General features: G+C 41.3%; 1 protein-coding gene across 2 annotated transcripts in view; it reads right to left on the reverse strand.

Moving 5' to 3' along the window:
- Positions 1-25,438, reverse strand: part of PLEKHA6 (pleckstrin homology domain containing A6) — a 150,472-nt gene extending 125,034 nt beyond the window's left edge. For both annotated transcript variants that reach the window (XM_075264114.1, XM_075264113.1), the window contains exon 1: positions 25,196-25,438. The gene's annotated coding sequence lies outside the window, so the exon portion shown is untranslated. The remainder of the gene's footprint in view (positions 1-25,195) is intronic.
- Positions 25,439-26,376: the final 938 nt, after the last annotated feature.

Below are 26,376 nucleotides of genomic sequence, written 5' to 3' on the forward strand. Positions count from 1 at the left end.
TTGTCCCCAAATTTAGCCGTTTGGTTGGTTTTTATCCCATTTGTGGCCTATAGAGAAATTGTTTGCCTTTGACCTGTGGGGAAACTGACTTTCCATGTCAAGTGGGAGAGAGACCTGGGTTGTCACTTTTCCTTTGAATGAACTGAGGTTTGCTTTCCCAATCCCCACCTCTACCTCCCATTATATAACCCGTCTCAAGATAGCTAGGAAACTCATGTATTGTTGGTATTGCACGCCATATAGGTGCACTTTGATTTACCCTATAGCCTCAGCTCTGTTGGAGATACAATACTGAAGTTGGGACTCTTAGGGCCCATTCACACTACTGATATGCTGCCTGATTCTGAACGTTAAAACACGGTCAGAATCAGCGCGTATAAAGCAGATCCCATTTATTTCAATGGGGAGCCGGCATACGAGCAGCTTTTTACTGTACGAGCGCTCCCATTGAAGTGAATGGGAAGTGCTCACGTGTACGGCTCGGACTGAGCCGAGCGCCGGGCCCCTTCACACGGCGAGCCGTACACGGGAGCGCTTCCCATTCACTTCAATGGGAGCGCTCGTAGAGTAAAAAGCAGCCCATTCATTTCAATGGGGAGCGCTCGTATGCCGGCTCCCCATTGAAATGAATTATTCTGACCGTGTTTTAACGTTCAGAATCAGGCAGCGTATCAGTAGTGTGAAGGGGCCCTTATGCATATTTGGTTGGAGTGACAGTGAGTGGTTGGTTTCTGGCAACAGGTGAGATCTCTCGTAGCCAATATTTTACAAATACCTTTATGGCGGGTTCTGGAAGGTGCTCTCTTGTATTTGACTCTGGAGAGCATGCCAATGCCAGGACTCTCTAATGGCTCAAGCCTTCATTGTAGCCAGAGCATCAGTGACCAGTTATTGGAAATGCACAAAACTCCCCACTATCCCTGAGCTAGTGAATAAACTTAAAGGAGTTTCCCCATCTCAGTGTTTCAACAACTTTACAAAAATACAAAAAAACACTCAAACCCAATATCCAATGGGAGTAGATGCATACAATAAATAGGCTGCACGGAATAACTCCCAACTGGGAAGGAGAAGCTAAAGATGAAATTATATATGAAAAAAATCCAGCATGCCAAAAAAAGTTGAACTAAAACATAACTTTTACTAAGCTATGAGTAAGGGACAAACATGCGGTCCCGAAACGCGTAAGCTTTTTTTGTCTGTTTTTTGCAGTTTGGATCCATTTCTAATTATTTTTATGTGGTCTTAGTAAAAGTTATGTTTTAATTCAACTTTTTTTTTGGCATGCTGGATGTTTTTTTATATATAATTTCAACAATTTTGACTGTAGTCTGCTTTTCTCACTTCCTGTATTTTCTCCCCCTCCCTCTTCCAGCTTGCTGAGAAGGATCACAATACTTATGCAGATCAGATAATATGCAGATACTTGTACACAATGTACTCAGTGTTATCTTTGTGTTTACATAGAAAGTAAACTGCAATTAGCTGAGCTGAATGCCCTGCAAAAGCACTGAGTAAGTGACGTCACTTGTCCTATAGGTCTGTGGTTATAGCAGCGCTGTATATATAATGGGAGGAATAATGTCACATAGCAGGGGAACAAAGCAGAATTTCTACAGCAATATATTTAGGAAAAGTTTTCAATTTACATAAGCTACTAATATAGATAGGATCCTTGAGATGGGACAACCCATTTAACCTACATTTCAATATGTAATAGTTAATAGCTAAGAGAGAATGTAATGTTTGCTAAATGTGGTAAGTGGATAAAGTATGTAGCTAAAACATGAGGCAAGTCTTATTATTTTCATTACTCCTCAAGTGCTGTTTGCTTGTATTAGGGATGGCTAGCACCAGCTTAATATATGCAAGATTACCTTCAATGAATTTCAGGGATAAGCATTACTTTTACTTCTTTTTTTTCTGACTTTTCTGATTGATGTGTTATAATAATTGCTTTTTTGTTTTTGTGCTTATAACATGTGTCTGTCTTGTGACTTTGTTACTTTTATTTCTACGTGATTTTTGTTCTTTTGCGATGATATGTCTTTGAAAATCCTAAAGAAATCAATAAAAATGTTAAGTTAATAAACATTTTCGTCTGAATATTGTCTCACTTTAATTGGCCGTAGATCAAATTCATTCTTGAGTTTTGCTGAAGGTCCCATTCTATACAGATATTTTTGTACTACTACTGTTCTGTTCATGCTACAACCATTAGGAGAAGAGGAAAAAAAGGATCTCATAGAAATGTGGAAATCCCGAAATTGTCAGGATAAATTCTGCTGATTGTAAATGCAGCTCTTACATGTGTAACCTTCACTGACTACTCAGCTATATAATGTGCCTACTGCTTGGTAAGCAGAAAGCTGATTGATATTATTATTAATTATTTCTATGTTCTCACACTGCAAGCATTACAATAACAACAGTGATTTTGTCCAAACATTTACTGACATAGCCAACAAGCCTCAGAATGGTAAAAGCTACCAAGCTAATAAATTATTTTTATAATACATAGCATATCCCATGCCATATCTCTGCTACTGGCCCTGCATTTGATTATTTTTCAATAATACAACTTATTTTTAAGAAAAAAATGTGCATGAGCGTGTCAGCTCACTTACGTGTCCTGGATAATAATCAGATGTAGTATCCACAATGAATGATCCTGTGTTTCAATCCTCTTTGGACGGTGCGAATTGCACGGAGACCAGCCCCTCAGCCCGGGGTAAGTAGTAAGAAATCCGACGTTGTGTCCAGCAAAAAAACACCTTCTTGTTTAAAACATAGCCTTTAATTCGAAATATCCAGGATAAAACAGACTAAACGTCGTTCTCTCCATCTGCCATCATGTACTATTTTTGAAATACGCTTATTTAGTCTGTTTTATCCTGGATATTTCGAATTAAAGGCTATGTTTTAAACAAGAAGGTGTTTTTTTGCTGGACACAACGTCGGATTTCTTACAACTTATTTTTAAGGTGTATTTCAGAGACAACCCCTTTCCAAAAAGCATCCACTGCATCCATGACGTCTATATGCCATTACAGAGCAAATGGACAGGAGCTGTCTTAATAAAACTAGCACTTTAAGGCTAAGGCCCCACATAGTGAGCCTCAGCCAAAAAACGCTGTGGAAATGACTGCGGCAGAAATGCATCACGTTTTCCCCAGCGTTTTTTACAGAAAGTGGAAAACTCCAAAAACTTTCTGTCCCTATTATACCTATACGGAAAATGCCAGTGTTTCTGTGGGTATAGTTGACATGTTACGTTTTTGAAATCACAGCTTTTAGACTTTAGATTTCTAAAGTCTAATCTAGATTTTTTTTCTGCAGTGCGTGAATGGGATTAGCCTGTATCTCACCACATCAAAACTCTGTATTTTTGTAATGTGCAACCAAAATGGGTTGTTCAAAACTGAGCAAAGTTGGATACTAATATATAGGTACTAATATAAGTCATACAGTGTTGGCCAAAAGTATTGTCACCCCTGCAATTCTGTCAGATAATACTCATTTTCTTCCAGAAAATGGTTGCAATCACAAATTCTTTGGTATTATTATCTTCATTAAATTTGTCTTCAATGGAAAACCAAAACAAGAATTGTCAAAAAGCCAAATTGGATATAATTCCACAGCAAACTTAAAAAAGGGGGTAGTCAAAATGTGATGCTTCTCTAATTTGTGTAATTAACAGCACCTGTTACTTACCTGAGGCACCTAACAGGTGGTGGCAATAACTAAATCACACTTGCAGCCAGCTGAAATGGATTGAAGTTGACTCAACCTCTGTCCTATGTCCTTGTGTGTACCACATTGAGCATGGAAAAAAGAAAGAAGACCAAAGAACTGTCTGAGGACTTGAGAAGCAAAATTGTGAGGAAGCATGAGCAATCTCAAGGCTACAAGTCCATCTCCACAGACCTGAATGTTCCTGTGTCTACCGTGTGCAGTGTCATCAAGAAGTTTAAAGCCCATGGCACTGTGGCTAACCTCCCTAGATGTGGATGGAAAAGAAAAATTGACGAAAGATTTCAACGCAAGATTGTGCAGATGGTGGATAAAGAACCTCGACTAAAATACAAACAAGTTCAAGCTGCCCTGCAGTCCGAGGGTACAAGAGTGTCAACCCGTACTATCCGTCAACGTCTGAATAAGAAGGGACTGTATGGTAGGATACCCAGGAAGACCCTACTTCTTACCCAGAGACATAAAAAAGCCAGGCTGGAGTTTGCCAAAACTTACCTGAGAAAGCCAAAAACATTTTAGAAGAATGTTCTCTGGTCAGATGAGACAAAAGTAGAGCTTTTTGGGAAAAGGCATCAACACAGAGTTTACAGGAAAAAAAAAAAAAAAAAAAAAAGAGGCCTTCAAAGAAAAGAACACGGTCCCTACAGTCAAACATGGCAGAGGTTCCCTGATGTTTTGGGGTTGCTTTGCTGCCTCTGGCATTGGACTGCTTGACTGTGTGCATGGCATTATGAAGTCTGAAGACTACCAACAAATTTTGCAGCATAATGTAGGGCCCAGTGTAAGAAAGCTGGGTCTCCCTCAGAGGTCATGGGTCTTCCAGCAGGACAATGACCCAAAACACACTTCAAAAAGCACTAGAAAATGGTTTGAGAGAAAGTACTGGAGACTTCTAAAGTGGCCAGCAATGAGTCCAGACCTGAATCCCATAGAAAACCTGTGGAGAGATCTCAAAATGGCAGTTTGGAGAAGGCCCCCTTCAAATCTCAGGGACCTGAAGCAGTTTGCCAAAAAAGAATGGTCTAAAATTCCAGCAGAGCATTGTAAGAAACTCATTGATGGTTACCGGAAGCGGTTGTTCGCAGTTATTTGGTCTCAAGGTTGTGCTACCAAGTATTAGGCTGAGGGTGCCAATACTTTTGTCCGGCCCATTTTGGGAGTTTTGTGCAAAATGATCAATGATTTGACTTTTTGTCATTCTCTTTTGTGTTTTTTCATTGCAAGCAAAATAAATGAAGATATTAATACCAAAGAGTTTGTGCTTGCAATCATTTTCTGGAAGAAAATGAGTATTATCTGACAGAATTTCAGGGGTGCCAATACTTTTGGCCAACACTGTAAGTATCAAATTGGTCTGGGTCCGACATCTAGACTCCATGCCGATCAGCTAATTTGGTTACCAGAAGCTGTAAACCAGGTTTATGACGGGAACCAGCTCTATTCCTATTGATAAGACTGTCCATGGTTGAATACTACGAATACTACCATGAAAGCTGGCCGTATACTTTAGACTACCAAATGCCCAACCACTATTTCTCATCTTTTCTGAGCATATATGTATACTCATAATGGAGAGTCAACTCTGGTAGAAGCTTATCTTCTTTGAGATGTTGGCTAACATCTGCTGTAACTGCAGTCAGGACACTACTATACACATTAGATGGTTGGCTGGAGCTGCCAATATTGGCTCATTTAGCTGACATTCATCTAATTTGTAAGGTCACCTTAAGGCATTAGAATCAAAGAGTAGCAGATTTTTTTTTTTTTTGCATAAAAACCCAAAGGTAATACTTTTTTTATATCTAACAAAGAAATTGCACTTGTGACCTAAAATTGTGATTTAAATTACTATGATAAATGGTAATTCAAAAAGGATGTAAGAAGTACAAAAAATACAATCCCATTACAGGGAACATAACAGGGTTCTCCAACCACCACAATCACGTTAATCAACTTCTCATAGGTCAAGATGTATGTTCTCAAATAGCTGGAGTATTCAAGTTCACTATGACCTGTTCTGCTTATCTTTATGCTTACCAATCTCACCCAGCCTATGTGCTAAGCTCTCAATTCCTATTGAAGATGTGGATTGCTTTTTAATACAATATGCAACTCCTTGAGCATATACACAGGTAAAGCCTACATATATGTTGGAAAATGATTAAAGCTTAAAGACATAAATTGTATGTACTTTCGAGCAGAGCAGTGTTGAGCTTCAGCGACTACCCAAAGATCATCAGCAGAGAATTTACACAAAGATTTGACAGGGAAAATGCAAAGGCAGAAAAATGAATTTCAATATTAGAAACACACTATTAAGTATATTTTGTAAGGGACCCTCTGTGTCACCTGAAGCCACCCACTGGTAATAAAGAACATATGGAAAACTCAATTCCTCCCTGAAGCTCTCTTTACTATAGTAAGTGTTTAGATACAGCATACAGAGCTCTTCAGTGAGCTACAGATAGAACAGATGAACAATAGGCCTGCAGAACTCTAGGCCTCAACCATAGAATCCATCCTTTCGCCCATAAGAGTTTTGATGGTGCATCATCAGTTCGTAGAACAAATTGGCATTGATATGCGGCTATGAGTCTGCTCTACTTTTCAAGCTGTCCACTAACCTTTCAAGTTTGCCTACAAATGGACCCTGTCCTAGTCACAAAGAGCACAGGAATAGGCTCTTATGGAGCCATTCCTGCCCTGAGAAACCTGCAAGATGCCTGATCTAAATGGGTTACACTAAGTTCATACTAGCGCCTGCTATCTGTGGGGGGACTGAAATGACGGAGAGCTGCACCACTACATTGGGTTGATCAGATGTAAACATATTAAACAGAGTGCAGGCACATGTATTGACCATTGGGTATTGACCAGATGTTGGACATCTACGGATGTCTTTGTAAAATTACTCTTATCCTGGGCAATTCTCAACCTAAATAAAATTATTCCGAGTACAGAAAAAAACAAACATTTTCTTCTTTATCCATTTACCTTGGTAATAATTCCCTTTTAACGTCTAGACTTCTTTGCACTTTTCTTGAACATTTTGCTGTTATCAACTTTTATCAAAAAGTTCATAAAGATAAATACAAGGGGAGGGTCTTGTCTGTGCAAACACAAGGTGTATAAGCAAACAATGATATCAGCCCAAGAAAGGAAGCTAAACATTACCAATGATTCAGTATTAAAATGAATAAAACAATGTGCAATTGATAGGAAGTGCAAAGTCACTACGTTACTAATAGGAGGGGACCTGAAACATTAGGAAAGGAATGTTGTATGGCTAAGGGCCATCATGTGATAGCCATAAGCAGTCATGTAAAGGGAGTATATCAAATACTGCACTTTGAACGCTAAGATTTCCTGTGAAGAAAGACGATGCCTTTAGGGAGAGGCTGCTTTGGGAACCCACCAAGACTGGAGGATAATTTGTTAATTAGTAGCTTGGGAGGATATGTAAATAACATCTCCTTAAGTACAGGTCTCCCCTCCCTTCTCCAGAACCCTCTTTTATGAAAGGCTGCACTGATTAAGATAATGAAGGTTTCATTTATTCTATGTGACAGCTTCATTAAACCAGCCCTGCTGCAGAATCCGTACTTCTTGGATCCCATAAACTGGAAATGACTACTGTGTATCATTGGGAGACAGTCAGCAGCAAACACATGGCATTCTCTTCTGTGTAATCGGGATGATATAAATCTGCTCACCCACAAGCACTGCACAGGATTGTTAATGTAATTGAGATGTGCGGGTGGGCGAGGAAATATTTTAAGTGTCTGTTCTAATGAATAAACTATTTTTTGCTCATATAAATTTTCTGGTTGACCTGAAACATAAGTCACAGTCCCTGTGCAGCTGCAAATGGAGACCACTTAAAGGGGATGTCACAGGATTTCAACTTATCACCTAATCATAGGATAGGTGATAAGTGTCTGATTGTTGGAAGACCCAATACTGATACCCTCACCAATACTAGTATTGTCTAAATATGGTGTCTGAGAGCTAAGCACTGTACTCAGATAGACAGTCTCATTGACCTTGGATGAAAAGGTGTGGGATCAAGCTTAGACTAACCACCATGTTAACAGGTGTATTCCACGGAGGGCCCCTAAACCACACGGGCCCCCAGTTCACCCTGGCATGACACAATACACTCAGTGCGCTTTATACATATAAACATCATACAGCATCGCAACCAGCCTGGTCATCGGTATAATATACTGGGTAAATTATTTAAGAAACTGTGCAGTTTTTTATTATATAGAGTAGATACATTAGGGCATATTTATCCATACTGTCTGTCATTGCACTCCCAATCACATTTGCAGTTGTAAACAGTTTTATGATTCTGTTATACGAATCTTAATAAATTTGGTCAACTATCAGATGCACCAAAACTCTGGATCACTTTTCAATGAGCCAAAAAAAAAAAAAAATCTGTGTTATTTTTGGATGTACCAAAAATTTGTCTCACATTCTGAATTGGCAGGTCTTACCATATAAATACAACAAATCTAATATGATTGCGTCATGGGAACATCATTTTACTGCATGCGTGCTACTGACCGTTTGATATTGGAAACTGTGTAGGTACAGCAAGCAAACATTACACTAGGTTGGGGCCAGTAATGGGCGCATTATATTGCATATTTACATTAACAATAGTATAGTTCTATAGTATAATATCTGACATAATATTTATATATTGTATATATTTATTATATAATATAGTATATCTAAGTATATAGAGAGATAGATAGTATGTCACTCTTCATTAAGTTTACACCATTTTATATTTGGCCTTGTTTGCACCAGAAAATCTGTTCCATAATCAAGCTTTTCAAGTTCATAAATACTGTATGTCTAATAGATAATAGTGTCTGGCCAGGTTTACATTTCTGTTCTTTTTGGCACAAAAAAATGACAGAAATGCTTAATTTGATAACTATTCCCCAGTGGGTGGCTGAGATGACATTGTGATGCAGATTCAGGCCAATCAGTCTCCTTCCTCCCTGGGCCCCATACTTTCACACTACAGGGGCCCCAATCACCAATCATCTTGCAGAGTCTTGCTACCGCCAGAGACCTGCTGCTGTGTGGGCATATATCCCTGGCTCACAGCACTAAAAAGTCCTAAGTTCAAATCAGGAGCCAGGCAGCAAACTACTGAGAAGACCCCAGGAAAGACACTATCAAAAACTGGGCAGCAAGCTAGTACTGGCAAATATTAGGAATTTGCAAGTCAGTGTCAGATAATATTTGTATATAGCTGTATAGTGGGCCCCAGGCACATCAGTCTGACACTGCATGGGATAGGTGATAAGTGGTGCCCCCTTAATGTGCCACCACATGGTGTCTCTGAGAGCAACTGATTTAGTGATTAATTGCAAGACTCACCCTGACCCATATCAGTGAATATATGAATCACATAGAAATGTAGCAGTAAAACATCAGATATGTATATAACACCAATTGCACAATTTCGGGTTAACTCTGCTACAATTGTTTATGACTGTATTGCTTTCAAGAAAGACAAAATTGCAGGAGTACCCAAGTGTCCAACATTGCAAAATTTATCACATCCATAATGGCATATGTCAGAAGCATAGCTGAAAGCTCCTGGGCCCCAATGCAAAATCTTTCACTGTGCCCCCACTTACCATGCGCTATGTATAATGCTGGTGTTTTGTTATGCTGTAATGAGGTCTTTGGGCCACATAAGGGGATACCTTCTATCACTCACCTACTACTCCTTTCACTCCTTCTTCCCCTCCGCCCCAGGTGCCATTCTCTGCACTCTGTGGCATCCCTATGTACTTAGGCCCCCTCCCCCTTTCTTCTTTTTCCTCATTCTTTCTTGCTTGGTTTTCTGTACCTCTCACATTTGATTTTATTGATAATCTGTTTATATTCTTTTTTTTTCTGTTTTAGTTATTTTTCTTTTATTGAAAACCTTTAATAAAACTTTTCGATGGAAAACATATGAAAAAACGTATCCATGCAGATGCAAATGGATGCTGTTTGCATACATTTTAACATATCTGTTAAGCTGATTTACTAAGAGGATGATAGAAACGTGATATCAACATAGGGTAAGTGAAGTTCATTGCTTCCATCCCCAAACCTAGCTAGTAGTTAGAAAAGTCTTCATTGCATATATCGACTCTACTGGGATGCTATTGATTTTACTGAGTAATACCAAGAAAAGCCAATGTGTGCAGAAGTAGTACAGTGCTGAAGAGTGCTGCAGTCCCATTGTAGTAGCCGCTAAGACCCTCTGGAGTTTTGGGTTGCAGCTCACAGAGATTACCATTATTTCTTCTTTATGGACAGAAAATACAGTTTTGTGCATAAAATACACATTTACTGCAAATACATGTTAAGACAAGCATTTCTCATATAGGTTTTCTGCTACATCAATGCAGTTCCAGGAACACTGCAGACACTTGGATCAAATATCCTAATGACGTAATTTTTTTCTACAGCTCACATGAATAGCCAGGCAGGCCAAGATATAAGGATAGGTTTTAATCTCACATATTACTTTTATCAGAAAGACATTCAAACATTAAGACCCTAACCATGACAAGAGCCCTAAGCAGAGTCAAAAGCATACTTTTTGTCATCTTTTCCATTATCCATTAACACTACCGAAGACCCACAATTTAGTTCTTTTATATCATTTTCCAGTGATTCAAGTGTCTTTTTTCACCATAGTCTTTAATATTTGCAGACCAGAAACCATTGAAACAATGCAGAAATAATTATCTTTTTATGGATATGCCTCAAGTGCATTGGGGGTTGGCCCTGATTTACTGTTGTAATTCCGGCAGAAGCTGAAAAATGTCATTCACAGCTTTAGGGGAGGCATCGGGCACAGTTTGTAGAGGAGAACAAGAGCATTTCCAACAGTCTATAGGCAAAAATAGCATTGTCATCCAAGATAAACGTGTATAAATGACAAGTCGTTCATAAAAGGACCATCTGGATTTACAAATGTGTGGTCAGCTTAAGTCATAAACATCTCAATCATTTGGACAAAGGGTATTTCTCACAGTCTTTTCTTACTGACATTGATTTTTACATGTCTGTAACATACAGTATACTTCTGGCTACTGTTAAATGTGATGGTTTAAAAATTATATGTTATCAATATGGATAAAAACAAATAATTTTTCCTGCTTCGTTACATATAACACATGATTGTTGAGAGATGAGGTTGGAAAGGATAGAAAATCTATTTGAGACTAGGAACCCCATTATTTCAAGAAAAATCACCAACACTGTCTGCAAGTCATAACAGCCATCAAAACCGATTTATTCCAGGTCAGTTAGTTTTGTAACTTGTCACTGCAGTAAGCCATTAAATACGGACTCTATACAGTTAGAATTCAGAAGAGGTGGCTCTGGCCAAGGTGACTCCGCATGAAAAATGGGAAAAGAGAAGTCCTGCAAGTAGCACTTTTCTCTCCGCATTTTTCTGCGGAAACCGAGCGGAAACCACATGGACTTCATTATAGTCTATTGGTCCGCGGGTTTCCTAAGGTAACTGCTTTTTTATGCAGATTAAGTTTGCGTTCAGGGGAGTCCCCAAGCGGACCACCTAATGCAGGGATCTCAAACTCGCGGCCCTCAGGACAATAGTTTGTGGCCCCTGGAGGCCGCCAGGTGTTTAACTATGGCGGCCGCCCATGAGTCGGACGACCGCCATAGCAGCCGGGTGTCTACATTTTGTGGTACAGTTTCTCAATGCTCAAATGTTCTCCTTGCCCTGTGTAAACCCAAACTGAGGTAGAATTTACATGACCTTAATATGGATCATGTTTTTATTAAGAACTGGGTCTAATATGATTCTGAACTTATGTCACTATAGAACTAATGGCCTAAGATTAAATCAGCCCCAAATGTTAAGAATATTCATCTGCTTAATATGTACATTCAATATGGATTACCCTCCAACAGCATTCAATTCTATCACTACCCAAGTCATGGAGCACCTGTTATTCACCTAAAATTGGCATTTGTTGGCAGTCTTATTTGGTCAATGTTTGGCACTATGAGCATTTTTTGTAAGATGATTATAAATAGCAAGGCTTCAGAGGTTCATGTCCATGCTTTAAGGGGTTATCCAATTTCTAACATTGATGGCCTTAAGGTAGGCTATTACTATTAGATCTGCAGGAGTCCAACACCCACAGATCACAGTACCTAGACAGCATGGCTCCCAGTATCGTTTACATATCATGACCCAGGCTGCTCACTTGCCGTACAAACTGTAGTGATGATTACTGTCTCATTGAAATCTGCAGTACCTACAAACGCTGCTAGCTACAGTTGGCACTGCAAGTGAGCAGCGCAGCTCACCATCCAGGTGCTGGACCTCTGCATATCTAATATAGATGGCCTATATTAGGTGGTACTCCTTTAAAATATATACTAAATTTGGATTTCAGAACACTAAGGGGCATGTGATGATACAGAAGAATAAACTTAAAGGGGTTATCCAGATAAAAATGGACAACATGATTTATTTTTAAGGCAGTCAGTGAAAAAAAAATCCATACTCACCTTTCCACGGTCCTCTGGTAACTCCCAGCGCAATCTGGTCTTCTTGGTCCAGTTTTCACGTGTGGCGAAAGTCCTGGCCACACGTGACTGCTGAGGCCAATCAATGACCTCAGTGAAGGACACTACATGTGACATCACAGGTCTCGTCCTGAGGCCGGCTGAGACCGCTGATTGACCTAAGAAAATCCCTGTTAAATAGGTGAGTATGATTTTGGTTGTTTTTTTTCAACTCCCCAGGATATATAAAATCAAAAACAAAATGCCTGGACAACCTCTTTAATGTCACTGGTACACATTCCAGCATGCTGCAACTGTAGCACAGTAAGACAGGGTCAAGTATCTTCCTCTGTCCTGATTTGGTCAAAAATACCAATTTACCGTACTTACATCCTCTCCCATTGTTTTTGGCCTCGTGCACACAACTGTAATTTTTTCCCGCAATTATGGATCTATAATTGCAGATAAAAGTATGGACCCATTCATTTCTAGGGGTCCGTACACAATACTGTGCCATATACAAGGACTGCAAATTATGTAGCGTGTCCTATTCTTGGCCACATTTACATTGCGAATGAACCAATTAAAGTCTATGGGCAGGTTGAAATTGCAGAGAAGCTTATAATGCACATCTGTAGCTTCACTGCAATTGCGGATCAGCTGCTAAGCAACGTAAGGGAAATGGAGTCTGGACTGTCATGTGACCTATTTCAGAGGGTTGGGACAAGCAAGTGACACCAGTTCTAGTCTTCTAGGTTTTTCGTGGATCCACAAATACAGAATACTACGGAGCATATTTGTGGACAGTGGATCACGGATGCGGGTGACATACTGAACAGCTACGGAATGCAGTATTTTTTATACAATCGTATGTAGGAGGCCGTACAGATTTTCAGAAGCACAAGCAGAAAGGGATTCTTATGCCCAAATGCTAACATTTTCATCTATAGAAACAAATAATAATAATAATAATAATAATAATAATAATAATAATAGTTGTTTCATGCATTCCTCACATGAATTAATCCTGCACACACATCACAGACACACGTGAATTCTGCCCCATTTATGACCCCCTCTCGTTTTTTCTTCAGTATACACGCTGTAGCTTATTTCATCATGGTCACCGCTGGGCTCCGCAGCTGCCATGGAAACATATGAGACAGATGTATCCGCCCTTTGGACTGCGGGAAGGTGAAACCCATGGAATTTACATCAGCAACAGTGACAAGAAGACAATAATAACCGCTGCCAGCCAATTACAGAAAAACGTCCGGTGACATCACAAACAACAGTGCCGAGATGAAGGAAGCTAAAACATAACATGTGACAGCACAGGAATAGCCGTATATATAGCACACTTCTTTGTTTGGCTTAACCTTTGAAGAAACAGGTATACAATGACATATGAGACAATATGACATGCTTCTAGTACTGGGATCTTCTGGTCTTCACTGGTTTTGCAGAAGTTCAGGGGGTTAGTGACTGCAAAGTAACACACTACATTGTGGAGTTCCTTCCCCTCCCTTTTCTGCTGCGCTCCTTGGCTTTTATAATGTCTTATCATTTAGCAAAGACAGGAATCATAATGGTTAGACTGTTGCTATGACATCTATCAGGTCATAGAGTATCCCTATCAGTAACCTCCCTGTGTCCGGAAGAGAACCCTGGCACTGCTGATCTCACTGGGTAAACATGTAGCCGAGCTGTAGGCCAAGTAGGCGAAGGCACCGCACTATATGGCGGGAGACCAGATTACACACCAATATGATGCGATCTGTTCTACCATGTCATTTATATATCCTATTCATTAAACATAATAATAAAATCTCCTGAACAATCTATGAATTATAAATGAATCAAGCAACATCTTGATAAACCTGGATTCGCTGCAGACAATGCAACACTCATACACTAGCAATAGTCTTGTCATATAAAACTTGCCAGCATTAGATTTACAGACATCATCAAAACATAGTTGTTTTTTTAAAATAATTTCCGTATCAATCTGTGTCTGTAGCCTGCTAAATGCCATTTTCACGGCTAAGACAGAACACAACATGTGCCTGGTACATTAGTCATACTCAATACTAGGGTTTAAAACACAGTGTAAATTTGATTTAATAAAGTTGGCCTATTATTGAATCAACTGTAAACGTATGCGCTATCTGGATTTGCAGAATACTGTAAATGGTAGCAAAGATTTGGCTTGATTCCCACTGTGAGTAATAGGATCCTACATTTGGCACAGGTAGGAAGTGCATGCGACTAGTTCATTACTGGTTTACAGTCCCACAGGGACATAGAGGTGATGAGCTCCAAAGAAAAGGAGTAACTTAAGCATATCAGTTCCAAGCTACAATGATAAAAATTTGTTAAACTAGACTGTACTAACAACAGTACAGCATCATTTTGTGACTAAGCACATGCAAAGAGATAGTGAATATATACTGCCTGTATATATATACATACCTCCCAACTTTTGAAGAACTGAAAGAGGGACAAAATTTAGCCCCACCCACTTTTGTGTTGACTCCGCCCACTCGTTAATTTTTCATGTGCCCGCACACAGTATAATCCTCCTACAGTCACCCGTAAATTATATGTCCCCCCTCTATCTCTCCCCCAGTTTCATATACACCCTTCATCTGCCCCCAGTTTCATGTCCCTCTTCCATCTCTGCCCCCAGTTTCATGTCCCTCTTCCATCTCTGCCCCCAGATTCATGTCCTCTCCATCTCTGCCCCCAGATTCATGTCCCCTCCATCTCTGCCCCCAGATTCATGTCCCACATCTCTGCCCCCAGATTCATGTCCCCTCCATCTCTGCCCCCAGATTCATGTCCCCTCCATCTCTGCCCCCAGATTCATGTCCCCTCCATCTCTGCCCCCAGATTCATGTCCCTCCATCTCTGCCCCCAGATTCATGTCCCACATCTCTGCCCCCAGATTCATGTCCCTCATCTCTGCCCCCAGATTCATGTCCCCTCCATCTCTGCCCCCAGATTCATGTCCTCTCCATCTCTGCCCCCAGATTCATGTCCCCCCATCTATGCCCTCAGATTCATGTCCCCCCATCTCTGCCCCCAGATTCATGTCCCACATCTCTGCCCCCAGATTCCTGTCCCTCCATCTCTGCCCCCAGATTCATGTCCCCCATCTCTGCCCCCAGATTCATGTCCCTCCATCTCTGCCCCCAGATTCATGTCCCCACATCTCTGCCCCCAGATTCATGTCCCACATCTCTGCCCCCAGATTCCTGTCCCTCCATCTCTGCCCCCAGATTCATGTCCCCCATCTCTGCCCCCAGATTCATGTCCTCTCCATCTCTGCCCCCAGATTCATGTCCTCTCCATCTCTGCCCCCAGATTCATGTCCTCTCCATCTCTGCCCCCAGATTCATGTCCCCACATCTCTGCCCCCAGATTCATGTCCCACATCTCTGCCCCCAGATTCATGTCCCCCATCTCTGCCCCCAGATTCATGTCCCTCCATCTCTGCCCCCAGATTCATGTCCCTCCATCTCTGCCCCCAAATTCATGTCCTCTCCATCTCTGCCCCCAGATTCATGTCCCCCATCTCTGCCCCCAGATTCATGTCCCCCATCTCTGCCCTCAGATTCATGTCCTCTCCATCTCTGCCCCCAGATTCATGTCCCCCATCTCTGCCCCAATGTCATGCCGTCCTCTCCTTCATCTGCCCCCAGATTCACGTTCCACCTCCACATTAAACTTACCTTCTCCTCCGCTCCCTCGCCGCCTCTCTCGCTGACACATGCGGCTGAAGGAAGGAGCTGACACAGGTCAGCTCCTCGCTTCGCCGCTGCCCGCCTCTCTCCCTGACACACGCGGCTGAAGCTGCTCGCTTCGCCGCTGCGTCTCTCTCTCTCGCTGACACATGCGGCTGAAGCGAGGAGCTGACCTGTGTCAGCTCCTCGCTTCGCTGCTGCCGCCGGCTCCTGGCGTGTACATCGCGTCTACAGGCCAGGAGCCGGCGGCAGCAGCGAAGCGAGGAGCTGACACAGGTCAGCTCCTCGCTTCAGCCGCATGTGTCAGCGAGAGAGAGAGACGCAGCGGCGAAGCGAGCACGCGAGCAGCTTCAGCCGCGTGTGTCAGGGAGAGAGGCGGGCAGCGGCGAAGCGAGGAGCTGACCTGTGTCAGCTCCTTCCTTCAGCCGCATGTGTGTTCAACTCAGATCTGCGTCCTCTGGACGCAGATCTGAGTTGAAATCGGGACATATCTCCCTCCAACCGGGACCGCGGGACATGTCACCCAAATCGGGACTGTCCCGCGGAAATCGGGACGGTTGGGAGGTATGTATATATATATATATATATATATATATATATATATATATACATATATGTTACAGAACTGTAGTTAGACTTCCCTTCAACTGGGGCAAATGTAAATTTCACTGACTTTACTCTGTATCTAAATACTTAATGGTTTGTTGTTCTTTTTTTGTTATTAATTACCAAAAAAAGGGTTTGTTACAGGGGGAGTGCTATACATATTGATAATGGAAATCGGCCAGGCATGCCCAGGGTAAGTGATTAAAAATAACAACTAGGAATGGCAGGGCCCTGTGGCGAACTTTTGACATGCCCACCCCAACCCCACCCCCACCTGACACTGACGCCGAAGACCTCGACCAACCACCTCCTCCGCATTCTATTATGTCCCTTAGTAAGCCCTGCACACAGTATTATGTCCCATAGTGTCCCCTGCACACAGTATTATCCCCCATGGTGGACACCCATAAACAATTATTATACTCTGGGGTCTTTTCAGACCCCAGAGTATAATAATCGGAGAGCCAGGGGAATAAAAACATAAAAAATTACTGTTTCTTACCTGTCCCCCGGCTCCTACGCTGTCTTCTCCGCTGCCGTCCTTCTTTTATGACGTCGGACGTCACATGACCCGGGCAGCAGGCCGGGTTCATGTGACGTCAGAAACGTCAGACAACTAGGAAGTAGGCCTGGAGGAACGTGGAGAGGTAAGTAACAGTGTTTTTTACGTTCCCTTACCTCTCCCGGTCCGCCGATCATTATACTCGGGGGTCTGCAAAACCCCCCGAGTATAATGATAGCATTTGTGGGGCCCGCGGTGTCACTTTTTGATCCTGCCCCAGCCAGGATCGGCAAGTAAATAGGGCCCGTAACGGCCTACTAAACGGCCTATTAAAAAAACTCCAAAAAAACGCAGCGGTAGCGGCTGTCACCGGGTCCCCTAATGGCCCGGGCCCTGTGGCAGCCGCCTCCGCTGCCTCTGCGGTAGTTACACCACTGGTAACAACATTGCATGGTGATTATAAAACAGATACTGTGCAATGTAAATAGCAAAAGAGTCACAGCACTTGCAAAAGCACCACAGTATCTTTAATGAGCTGATCAGCAGGAACCCTAGGTGTTCGCATTGATCTCACAGATCTTTTACACTGTTAGGACTCTGCTGATCAACCGCTTCCCACAGCAAGCAACTCCCAGTATTGTTTACATGCGGGCGCTGCGCTGCTCACTCACCATATATTCTTGTAACTGCAGTTGTGGGCACTATAGGGGTGTATCTCTTTCAAGTATTTGAGATACCGCTGCAGCACCCATAATCATCACTATCAAGAATACCAATAGGGAGGGGAAAGGAGATCCCGGACAAGACTTTAGTTACGCCACTGGGCACACAGATATCATACTACACTATATATCATGAATAACTAATAGGTAAGGGTCCAATGGGATCTTTGGAACCTCCCTGTGTAGGGAGAACAAGTATTGCCTATTACAGCAGCAATCAGGGGACCCCCATTCTTGTGACGTGCCAGAATATGGGTTGACCACCTTAGAAAGTATTTCTGCCAAAATTTGATAATAGTGATCAACAAATCTTGTTTTTCAATTAAAAAACAAACAAACAAACTTTGGAGACTGCCCTTACAATTTTCTGCAAGAAATGCAGAACCGCTAAAATAACAGCAGCGCTGGATCCGTCACATGATGTACACTAAGGATGCATTGCTTAGAATCCTTTTGTTTCTATCATGATGTCTATCATTTTTCCTGACAAAATAATGTCCTGTGCTTTTGTTCAGCATTTTTGACATCATTTTCATTAAAGATTACTAATCGAACCTCCAACGCAGATGTGATCACAACCTTAACCATAAAGAGAACATGTAAACAATCGCACTGTTTATTTCTGCTCATGTTGTTTTGACAAGTATTTCCACAGATCCTCTTCATTTTCATGGGATTTAAAGTAAACTGCTGCCAAATTGTATCAACTTGCATCTGTGCAGATTTATTTCAGGACTTAAAAGCATGCAGTACGACTCTGGCCCACATTGATAGTATGCTTCCACTTTTGAACTAATGCACTTTGTCATAGTTTTACTTCATCGGTGGGTTATTCATTGAACTTGATATAAAAATGTTGTTGTGTACAGAACCCACACTATTTCATTGAAGATCACATCAATGGCTATTACACACCAATATCTCCTGTATTGCAGCATATATGGTCCCAAAATGTGATGGAAACGTTACAATAATGACTACTATGATCCCTTGTGTGTAGTTACCTCCCAGCTATACTAATAGGCCACACTAATACGAGATGTGATCTGTCTGCTTCATATGCAAACCTAATGGCAGAATATTAACTGCGTAGCCATATTTATATGTATCTAAAGTAGATAATGATCCCGTTCCTCAGATATGTGGTAAGAAAGATGCAAAATGTAGGTTGACTTAGATCTAAGGGTTGGTTCACATCTGCGTTGGTATTACGTCCAGGAGAGTCTGAATGGAGACACCCCCCCCCCCCCCCCGAACGGAATACCAAACGCAGTTGCTGTACAGTGAAAGCACACAAATCCCATAGACTACAATGGGGTCCGTGTGCTTGTCGCGCGGTGCCCGCATGAGTCATACGTACAGGAAAGTAGATTGTGAAGTACTTTCCTCTCCACATGTTCTCTGCGGTGATCTGGTGGCAAGCACATGGACCCCATTATAGTCTATGGGGATCCGTGTGCTTTCATTGCACATAGCTTGCAATTGCGTTTGGTATTCCGTTCAGGTGGGTCCTCATGCAGACTCCCCCGGATGGAATTCCAATGCAAATGTAAACCAACCCTAACTATGACAGTAAGGAATGAAGGGTGCACAAAATTCAGGGGATGTGTGAACTAAAATCTGCTACCTAGTATTCATGCCAGCATTCTTATTTGTTTCAGGCTTTATATGGAATGTATCACCAATATTATGTATTTATTTATTAAAGCCACATGAAATATATCACTTGTTATAATTTGTTTTTATTTCCAGATTGTAGATCTTCTTATTCTATTTTCATTGCATGATTATGACTGATGCCATCTTGTCTTAGTTTAGCTTCTAATCTGTTACAGCATAGTCATAGTCATAGGCAGCAAAAGTCAGGAGCTAACTCATTGAGGTCTATGGAAGAGTTTTTTTAGGCATGTTCTGTACAGAGATGGGGCATAGATACACTGGCCAAAAGTATTGGCACCCCTGCAATTCTGTCAGATAATACTCATTTTCTTCCAGAAAATGATAGCAATCACAAATTCTTTGGTATTATTATCTTCATTTAATTTGTCTTCAATGGAAAACCACAAAAAGAATTGTCAAAAAGCCAAATTGGATATAATTCCACACCAAACATAAAAAAGGGGGTGGACAAAAGTATTGGCACTGTTTGAAAAATCATGTGATGTTTCTCTAATTTGTGTAATTAACAGCACCTGTTACTTACCTGAGGCACCTAACAGGTGGTGGCAATAACTAAATCACATTTACAGCCAGTTGAAATGGATTAAAGTTGACTCAACCTCTGTCCTGTGTCCTTGTGTGTACCACATTGAGCATGGAGAAAAGAAAGAAGACCAAAGAACCGTCTGAGGACTTGAGAACCAAAATTGCGAGGAAGCATGAGCAATCTCAAGGCTACAAGTCCATCTCCAAAGACCTGAATGTTCCTGTGTCTACTGTGCGCAGTGTCATCAAGAAGCTTAAAGCCCATAGCACTGTTGCTAACCTCCTTAGATGTGGACGGAAAAGAAAAATTGAAGAGAGATTTCAACGCAAAATTGTGCGGATGGTGGATAAAGAACCTCAACTAACATCCAAACAAGTTCAAGCTGCCCTGCAGTCCGAGGGTACAACAGTGTCAACCCGTACTATCCGTCGGCGTCTGAATGAATAGGGACTGTATGGTAGGATACCCAGGAAGACCCCACTTCTTACCCAGACACATAAAAAAGCCAGGCTGGAGTTTGCCAAAAAAAAAGAGGCCTTCAAAGAAAAGAACACGGTCCCTACAGTCAAACATGGCAGAGGTTCCCTGATGTTTTGGGGTTGCTTTGCTGCCTCTGGCACTGGACTGCTTGACCGTGTGCATGGCATTATGAAGTCTGAAGACTACCAACACATTTTGCAGCATAATGTAGGGCCCAGTGTGAGAAAGCTGGGTCTCCCTCAGAGGTCATGGGTCTTCCAGCAGGACAATGACCCAAAACACACTTCAAAAAGCACTAGAAAATGGTTTGAGAGAAAGCACTGGAGACTTCTAAAGTGGCCAGCAATGAGTCCAGACCTGAATCCCATAGAACACCTGTGGAGAGATCTCAAAATGGCAGCTTGGAGAAGGCACCCTTCACATCTCAGGGACCTGGAGCAGTTTACCAAAGAAGAATGGTCTAAAATTCCAGCAGAGCATAGTAAGAAACTCATTAATGGTTACCGGAAGCGGTTGTTCGCAGTTATTTTGTCTAAAGGTTGTGCTACCAAGTATTAGTTTGAGGGTGCCAATACTTTTGTCTGGCCCATTTTTGGAGTTTTGTTTAAAATGACCAATAATTTGACTTTTTTTTTCATTCTCTTTTGTGTTTTTTTCATTGCAAGTAAAATAAATGAAGATAATAATACCAAAGAGTTTGTGCTTGCAATCATTTTCTGGAAGAAACTGAGTATTATCTGACAGAATTGCAGGGGTGCCAATACTTTTGGCCAACACTGTAAATTGTGACCTCATCTACCTTCAGTTGCAGGTGCAGTGATGGGTCACTATGGGTGTTATCTGTAGAGGTATGAACATCTATTGTTAAAATTGTCATTTTGTTTGTGATGTAAATGAGGTGACTTCTGCAGGAATCTATTAATTAGCCTTAGTAGCCAGAACTGTCGATAAATCAGTCATGTGAATAACCCCCATTCATATACAGTGAATTTAATGCAGCCGTGTTATTATTTTCATGTGAATGTAGCTTAAGAAGGAGACTGGGAGACCAAACTGCAACCCTGTGAGATATCATGTTTGACAAACTTCCAGGTTTTGATTGAGTTGTCATTGAAAGGTCTGGAGGAAAAATAATTCTGGCAAAATAAGACTAGCACAAATAAACTTTCAGAAAAAAAAAAGTAAAATATTCATTTTTTGCTTGGAGATATGCTTTATTACTACTACTCTTCTGTAGTGTGAGTATACGTGTTTTGGGTGTATGCTGGCAGAACGCTACATACTGTAGGTCTGGTGATACTAAATCAATACCCATTGAAGTGTAGAATTTCACACTAGATAAGTGAATGTTTAAAGTGGAGCTGCTGCTAATAGTAACAAATTACAAATTGTTCTATGGCAGGAAATGTGACTAGTGACCTGCTCTCCATTTGCCTGCACTAGTCAATGCTTGTCTTGTGGTCTTACAGGGGTTTTCTGGTCTCTGGGTTGATGTTGATGCTGATGACTTATCTTCAGTATCAGATGAGTAGAGGTCTGATACTTCAGTCAGCGGGCACTAGAAGTCATACAGGGATTGAGCTGGAAGCAGAAAGCCCTGCCCCCGGTATAGTGGCCGTGTCAGAATACTGCAGATCTTCTCCTATTTACTTGAATGAGGGCAGATTATGCAGGATGAAATGGCCCATATACATGGAGCAGAGCCTTCTGCTTTTGGCTCCATCATCTGCATAGATTGGTGCATGGACTTGGTGTCAGAGCCCATCAATCTTATACTGCTGGCATAGGTAAAGAATAGGTTATCAGCATTAGAATTGGCCCAGTGACCAGAGAACCCCCTTAAGGTTTAGTCATTTACAAGAAATAAGACACATTAGTCTAAATTTGATCAAAACTGATGATTTCAACCAAAACGTGTTTATTGAGTAACATTTCATAATGGATGATTGTTTTAACTGACTGGTGACTGATTATCATTGTCTCAAAAAAGAATTTTCACTTTTATAATATCTTATCTGATAGTCCCAAGTACTTGTATGTGTATAGAGCAGTCAGGCATTACCTAAATTTTAAAAATGTAAGATTGTTCTCTTTTTGCTTGGTGTTATTTAACATAACCAGTATAAGTATAACCGGTAGCAGCACAGGTGCGGACCCAACCAGTCAGAGACAGGGACACAAAATAAGCAGGAAACAGGTTTATTTAGAAAAAAAAAACAGGAACATAAATAAACCTTGAATTCAGGCATAAAATGAGCAATATAAAAACAACTAACTATACATATACTAGCCACACAAACAAACCAATAATAACCAATATAACCCATGATACAGTCTCATTGAACTCAGAGTAACAGGACAGACCCAGACGCCTCCTCTCACTCCCTGGATCTGCCCTGAAGTGCAAGCTATTCAGCATTTTATGGGCCAGTAATGATTCTACGACCCACACTTTGGCTGAAGCCTATTCCAGACCTGCCCTGAGCCACATATAGGTCAGAAACCTGGGGCTGATATAGCGGGACTCCAACACTCTGCCTGTCAGCTTATCACAGTATACATAAGAGCAACGATTAGTTACCAGATCAACCTACTTCTATCTTAGAGGAATTGGTCACCTACTTAAAGGGAGTCTATCACCTCCCCCAGCCACTTTGAAACACTGCCATAGTGCTATAAAGGCAGAATTAAACCATCCCTTTAGTGTTACAGAGTCGCAAGAATGGGTCTAAAAAGCAGTCTCATTCTTTAAGAAAATGAGGATCTTGGAGCACAGGGGGGCGCTTCTGTAATCGCCGAGCACAGCCACATCATCAGTAAAACATGCCCATCCTGGATTTAGTAAGTCCCTCTGAGCAGTGGGAACTGAACTTCCAACTGCTCTAATGTCAGTGAAGCTGCTACGAAATCCTGGGCTTGCGCACTACACTCCAGTCCATATGAGCATATTGCAAATTCCTGTCTGGAAGTCCCGCCCTACGCTCGTTCTCCCACTAAAGCATCTTCTTCTCTTCCACAGTTCAGGGCAAAACGTCCGGATGGCATATATGCGGTATGCCCAGATGGACTGGAGCGTACTGCGCATGCCCAGGATTTCACAACAATTGCAGTTTTACAGTCCCTGCAAAGTGGATGGGATTTTAGCAAATCCCATCCACACATTGTTGAAAATACACGCAGCAGACATGCTGCGATTTCCAAAATCATCATGGTTTTGGAAATCGCAGCATGTCAATTATACCTATTGAAACACTAGCGCTTTCCCTATAGGTATGATGGAAGCAAAAAATCCACAGAAGAAACCTGTGCTCACTTTCTGTAAAATGCGCTGTTGGAAAAACCGTGATGCGTTGCTGTCGTGGTTTTTCCCGCAGCGCTTTTTTACTGCGTCCTGCTACATGGGGCCTTAGACTAAGGGTAATAACAGGCTAACAAACAAGCTGTATAGACTATGCAGTAGCACAAGGATATAATTGTATGTGATAGTATAGAATATGTGCTTTATTCTATATAGTATATTGTTGTTTAGTTATTTTTTGAAGCCCAGTACTGTCTCACGTTCATCATGTTTTTGTAACGTAGGATTTTTGGAAGCCAATGTTATGAATGGATGCAGACACGCAGACAGGCCTGTTAGTCTTACCCTTAGTGATCTAACACTGTGTCATCTAATAATCATAACCTATTTAAGTGACATAATGGTTTACATTTACGACACATAGGCAGTAAGGTTTCCCTTTTGTTATTAAAAAGGACGCAAGCAATGTCATAGGTAAAATTAGAAATTGTAAGCATATGTCTGAAACAAGCCCAATCTTATTAGACACAAGCTATATTTGGAAGCCACTTATGTGCACTCTTCCAGCATGGCTACACTTACTGGATGCCTGTGCTGTTAAGTGACATGAGAAACCAACGGCCTGCTCTCCATTGTTATAATAATAGACAATAATAAAAAATAATTGCACACAATGAATGGAGTCATTGCTGCTACATTATAAGTAACCGCTGTGCTTTGTAATTACACAGATTGGATTTAGCAAGATACTAAATCCTGTACACCGCATACCATCTAAGTGTTTGTCCTCGGAAAAGAACACTATAAATAGATTTATAAGCACCCAAAGGTGTTTCGCAATCAATTACACAGCTAAATCTGATAAAATACAATGTAATGTAATCACCTGCTGTAGGAAGACATTGGGAAAGGATGAGAAAAGAGGATGCGGGAAGGATAGGAACAGAGGGGTGGGGGATGAGTGATGATGGAGAATATGACCAGGGTGAGAGCATAGGGCAGGGAGGAAGGGGAGAGAAAGGGATGCAGGGACTAGAGCCAAGCAGATAACAGGCTCTGAAATGTGCACTGGAAAATAATAATGTTGTGCGGCCACTCTGCAGGGATTGTAAGCTTAGCACGGAAATGAGAATTAAATCACTGCATGTCAATAAGGAGGAGATACAAGCAGGTGGTGCAATCTCAGTGACCCAGATTAAAATTCACTATTACAAGTCACTGTCCCCGGAGAGAAAGATTTTATCGCTAGATATTCTTAATGCAATATACACTATTGGTAATAAAAATGCAATCCTTATAAGGCAGCCTTACCTTTCATCCTCCAAAGTAGCATTGATGGGCTACGTGTGTTTCTATGGGATCCATTCCTAATCTCCATATGAAAAAAAAATGGATTGCAGATTAGAATCCAGTCCTTGTTATGTTGTGCAGCAATTTCTCTCTCCTCAGCAATATACTGTAGTATGCTTGCACTGAGCTTCACTGAATGCAGGTTGGTGCTGTATACAGAGGTTACATTGAGCTGGCTGTATACTGAGTGTGCTTTGAGCATGCTCACAGCATCCCTAGGGATTTAAATCCTTCCACGTGACCATAGTCTGTCAGGCAGAGTGAGAAGATTTAACCCCCTGTCTATCATATTACAGATGAAACTGTATAGAATACAATATACGGATATCCACAGGATGATTTAAAAAAAAGATATAATGAGTGTAGACTCTGGTAGCTCTAATAATTGACATATAATATGATTAGTATTATTTTGTATTATCTTGCTTGTTGAGCTAGGTAGGATTTCATAATAGATTTACATTGCTGTAACTGGATCTCAAAAATACTTGGTGCATTGCAGAATGCATCAATGGACTGTAGTATGCGTGATCATCATCATCACCCTGGGAACAGACTCCACTGGTAAATGAAGAAATCGGCAGCATTGATTTTCCTTCATTATGTTAGTTTTAATGGGTAAAAGAAGAGAATTGCAGGCCTAGAGAGTCTGCTGACAGTCAGACATACGTAAGAAAAACAGCAAATAACTGAAGGGATATAGAGAAAAGAAAACACCAGGGATGAAGCAAGAAGCAATAAACCATCCTAAGTATGCAAGACTGGCAGAGCATGAAATGTAGACACCTGTATGTCAGGCTGTGCGTTTACATTCCTACATCTTACAAGCATGAAAGGTATTTTAATAATATACAATAGTGTCCGGTTTATAAAATAACCTGACGCCTTGACAGTCAGGTCTGTGATGCCTATCATGTCTTCTATCATTAGGATGTATTGAGTGGCATTAAGTGTAGTTGTCACGGCAGATCCTGCCCTTTACATGACGTGACATCAGTGCATTCAAAAAGTCCTTGACTTGTCCTATTGCTAAACATTCTATTCACCTTTTTCTTTTCCACCTTTCGTTTTCTACCTGCTTTCTTGGAGTCCTGAATGGCAGTAATGCGTAGTTATGCAGAGATAATATTAAATGGGTTTTC

Source organism: Leptodactylus fuscus, chromosome 2 (assembly GCF_031893055.1).
Source record: "Leptodactylus fuscus isolate aLepFus1 chromosome 2, aLepFus1.hap2, whole genome shotgun sequence".
In the NCBI taxonomy this organism is placed as follows: Eukaryota; Metazoa; Chordata; class Amphibia; order Anura; family Leptodactylidae; genus Leptodactylus; species Leptodactylus fuscus.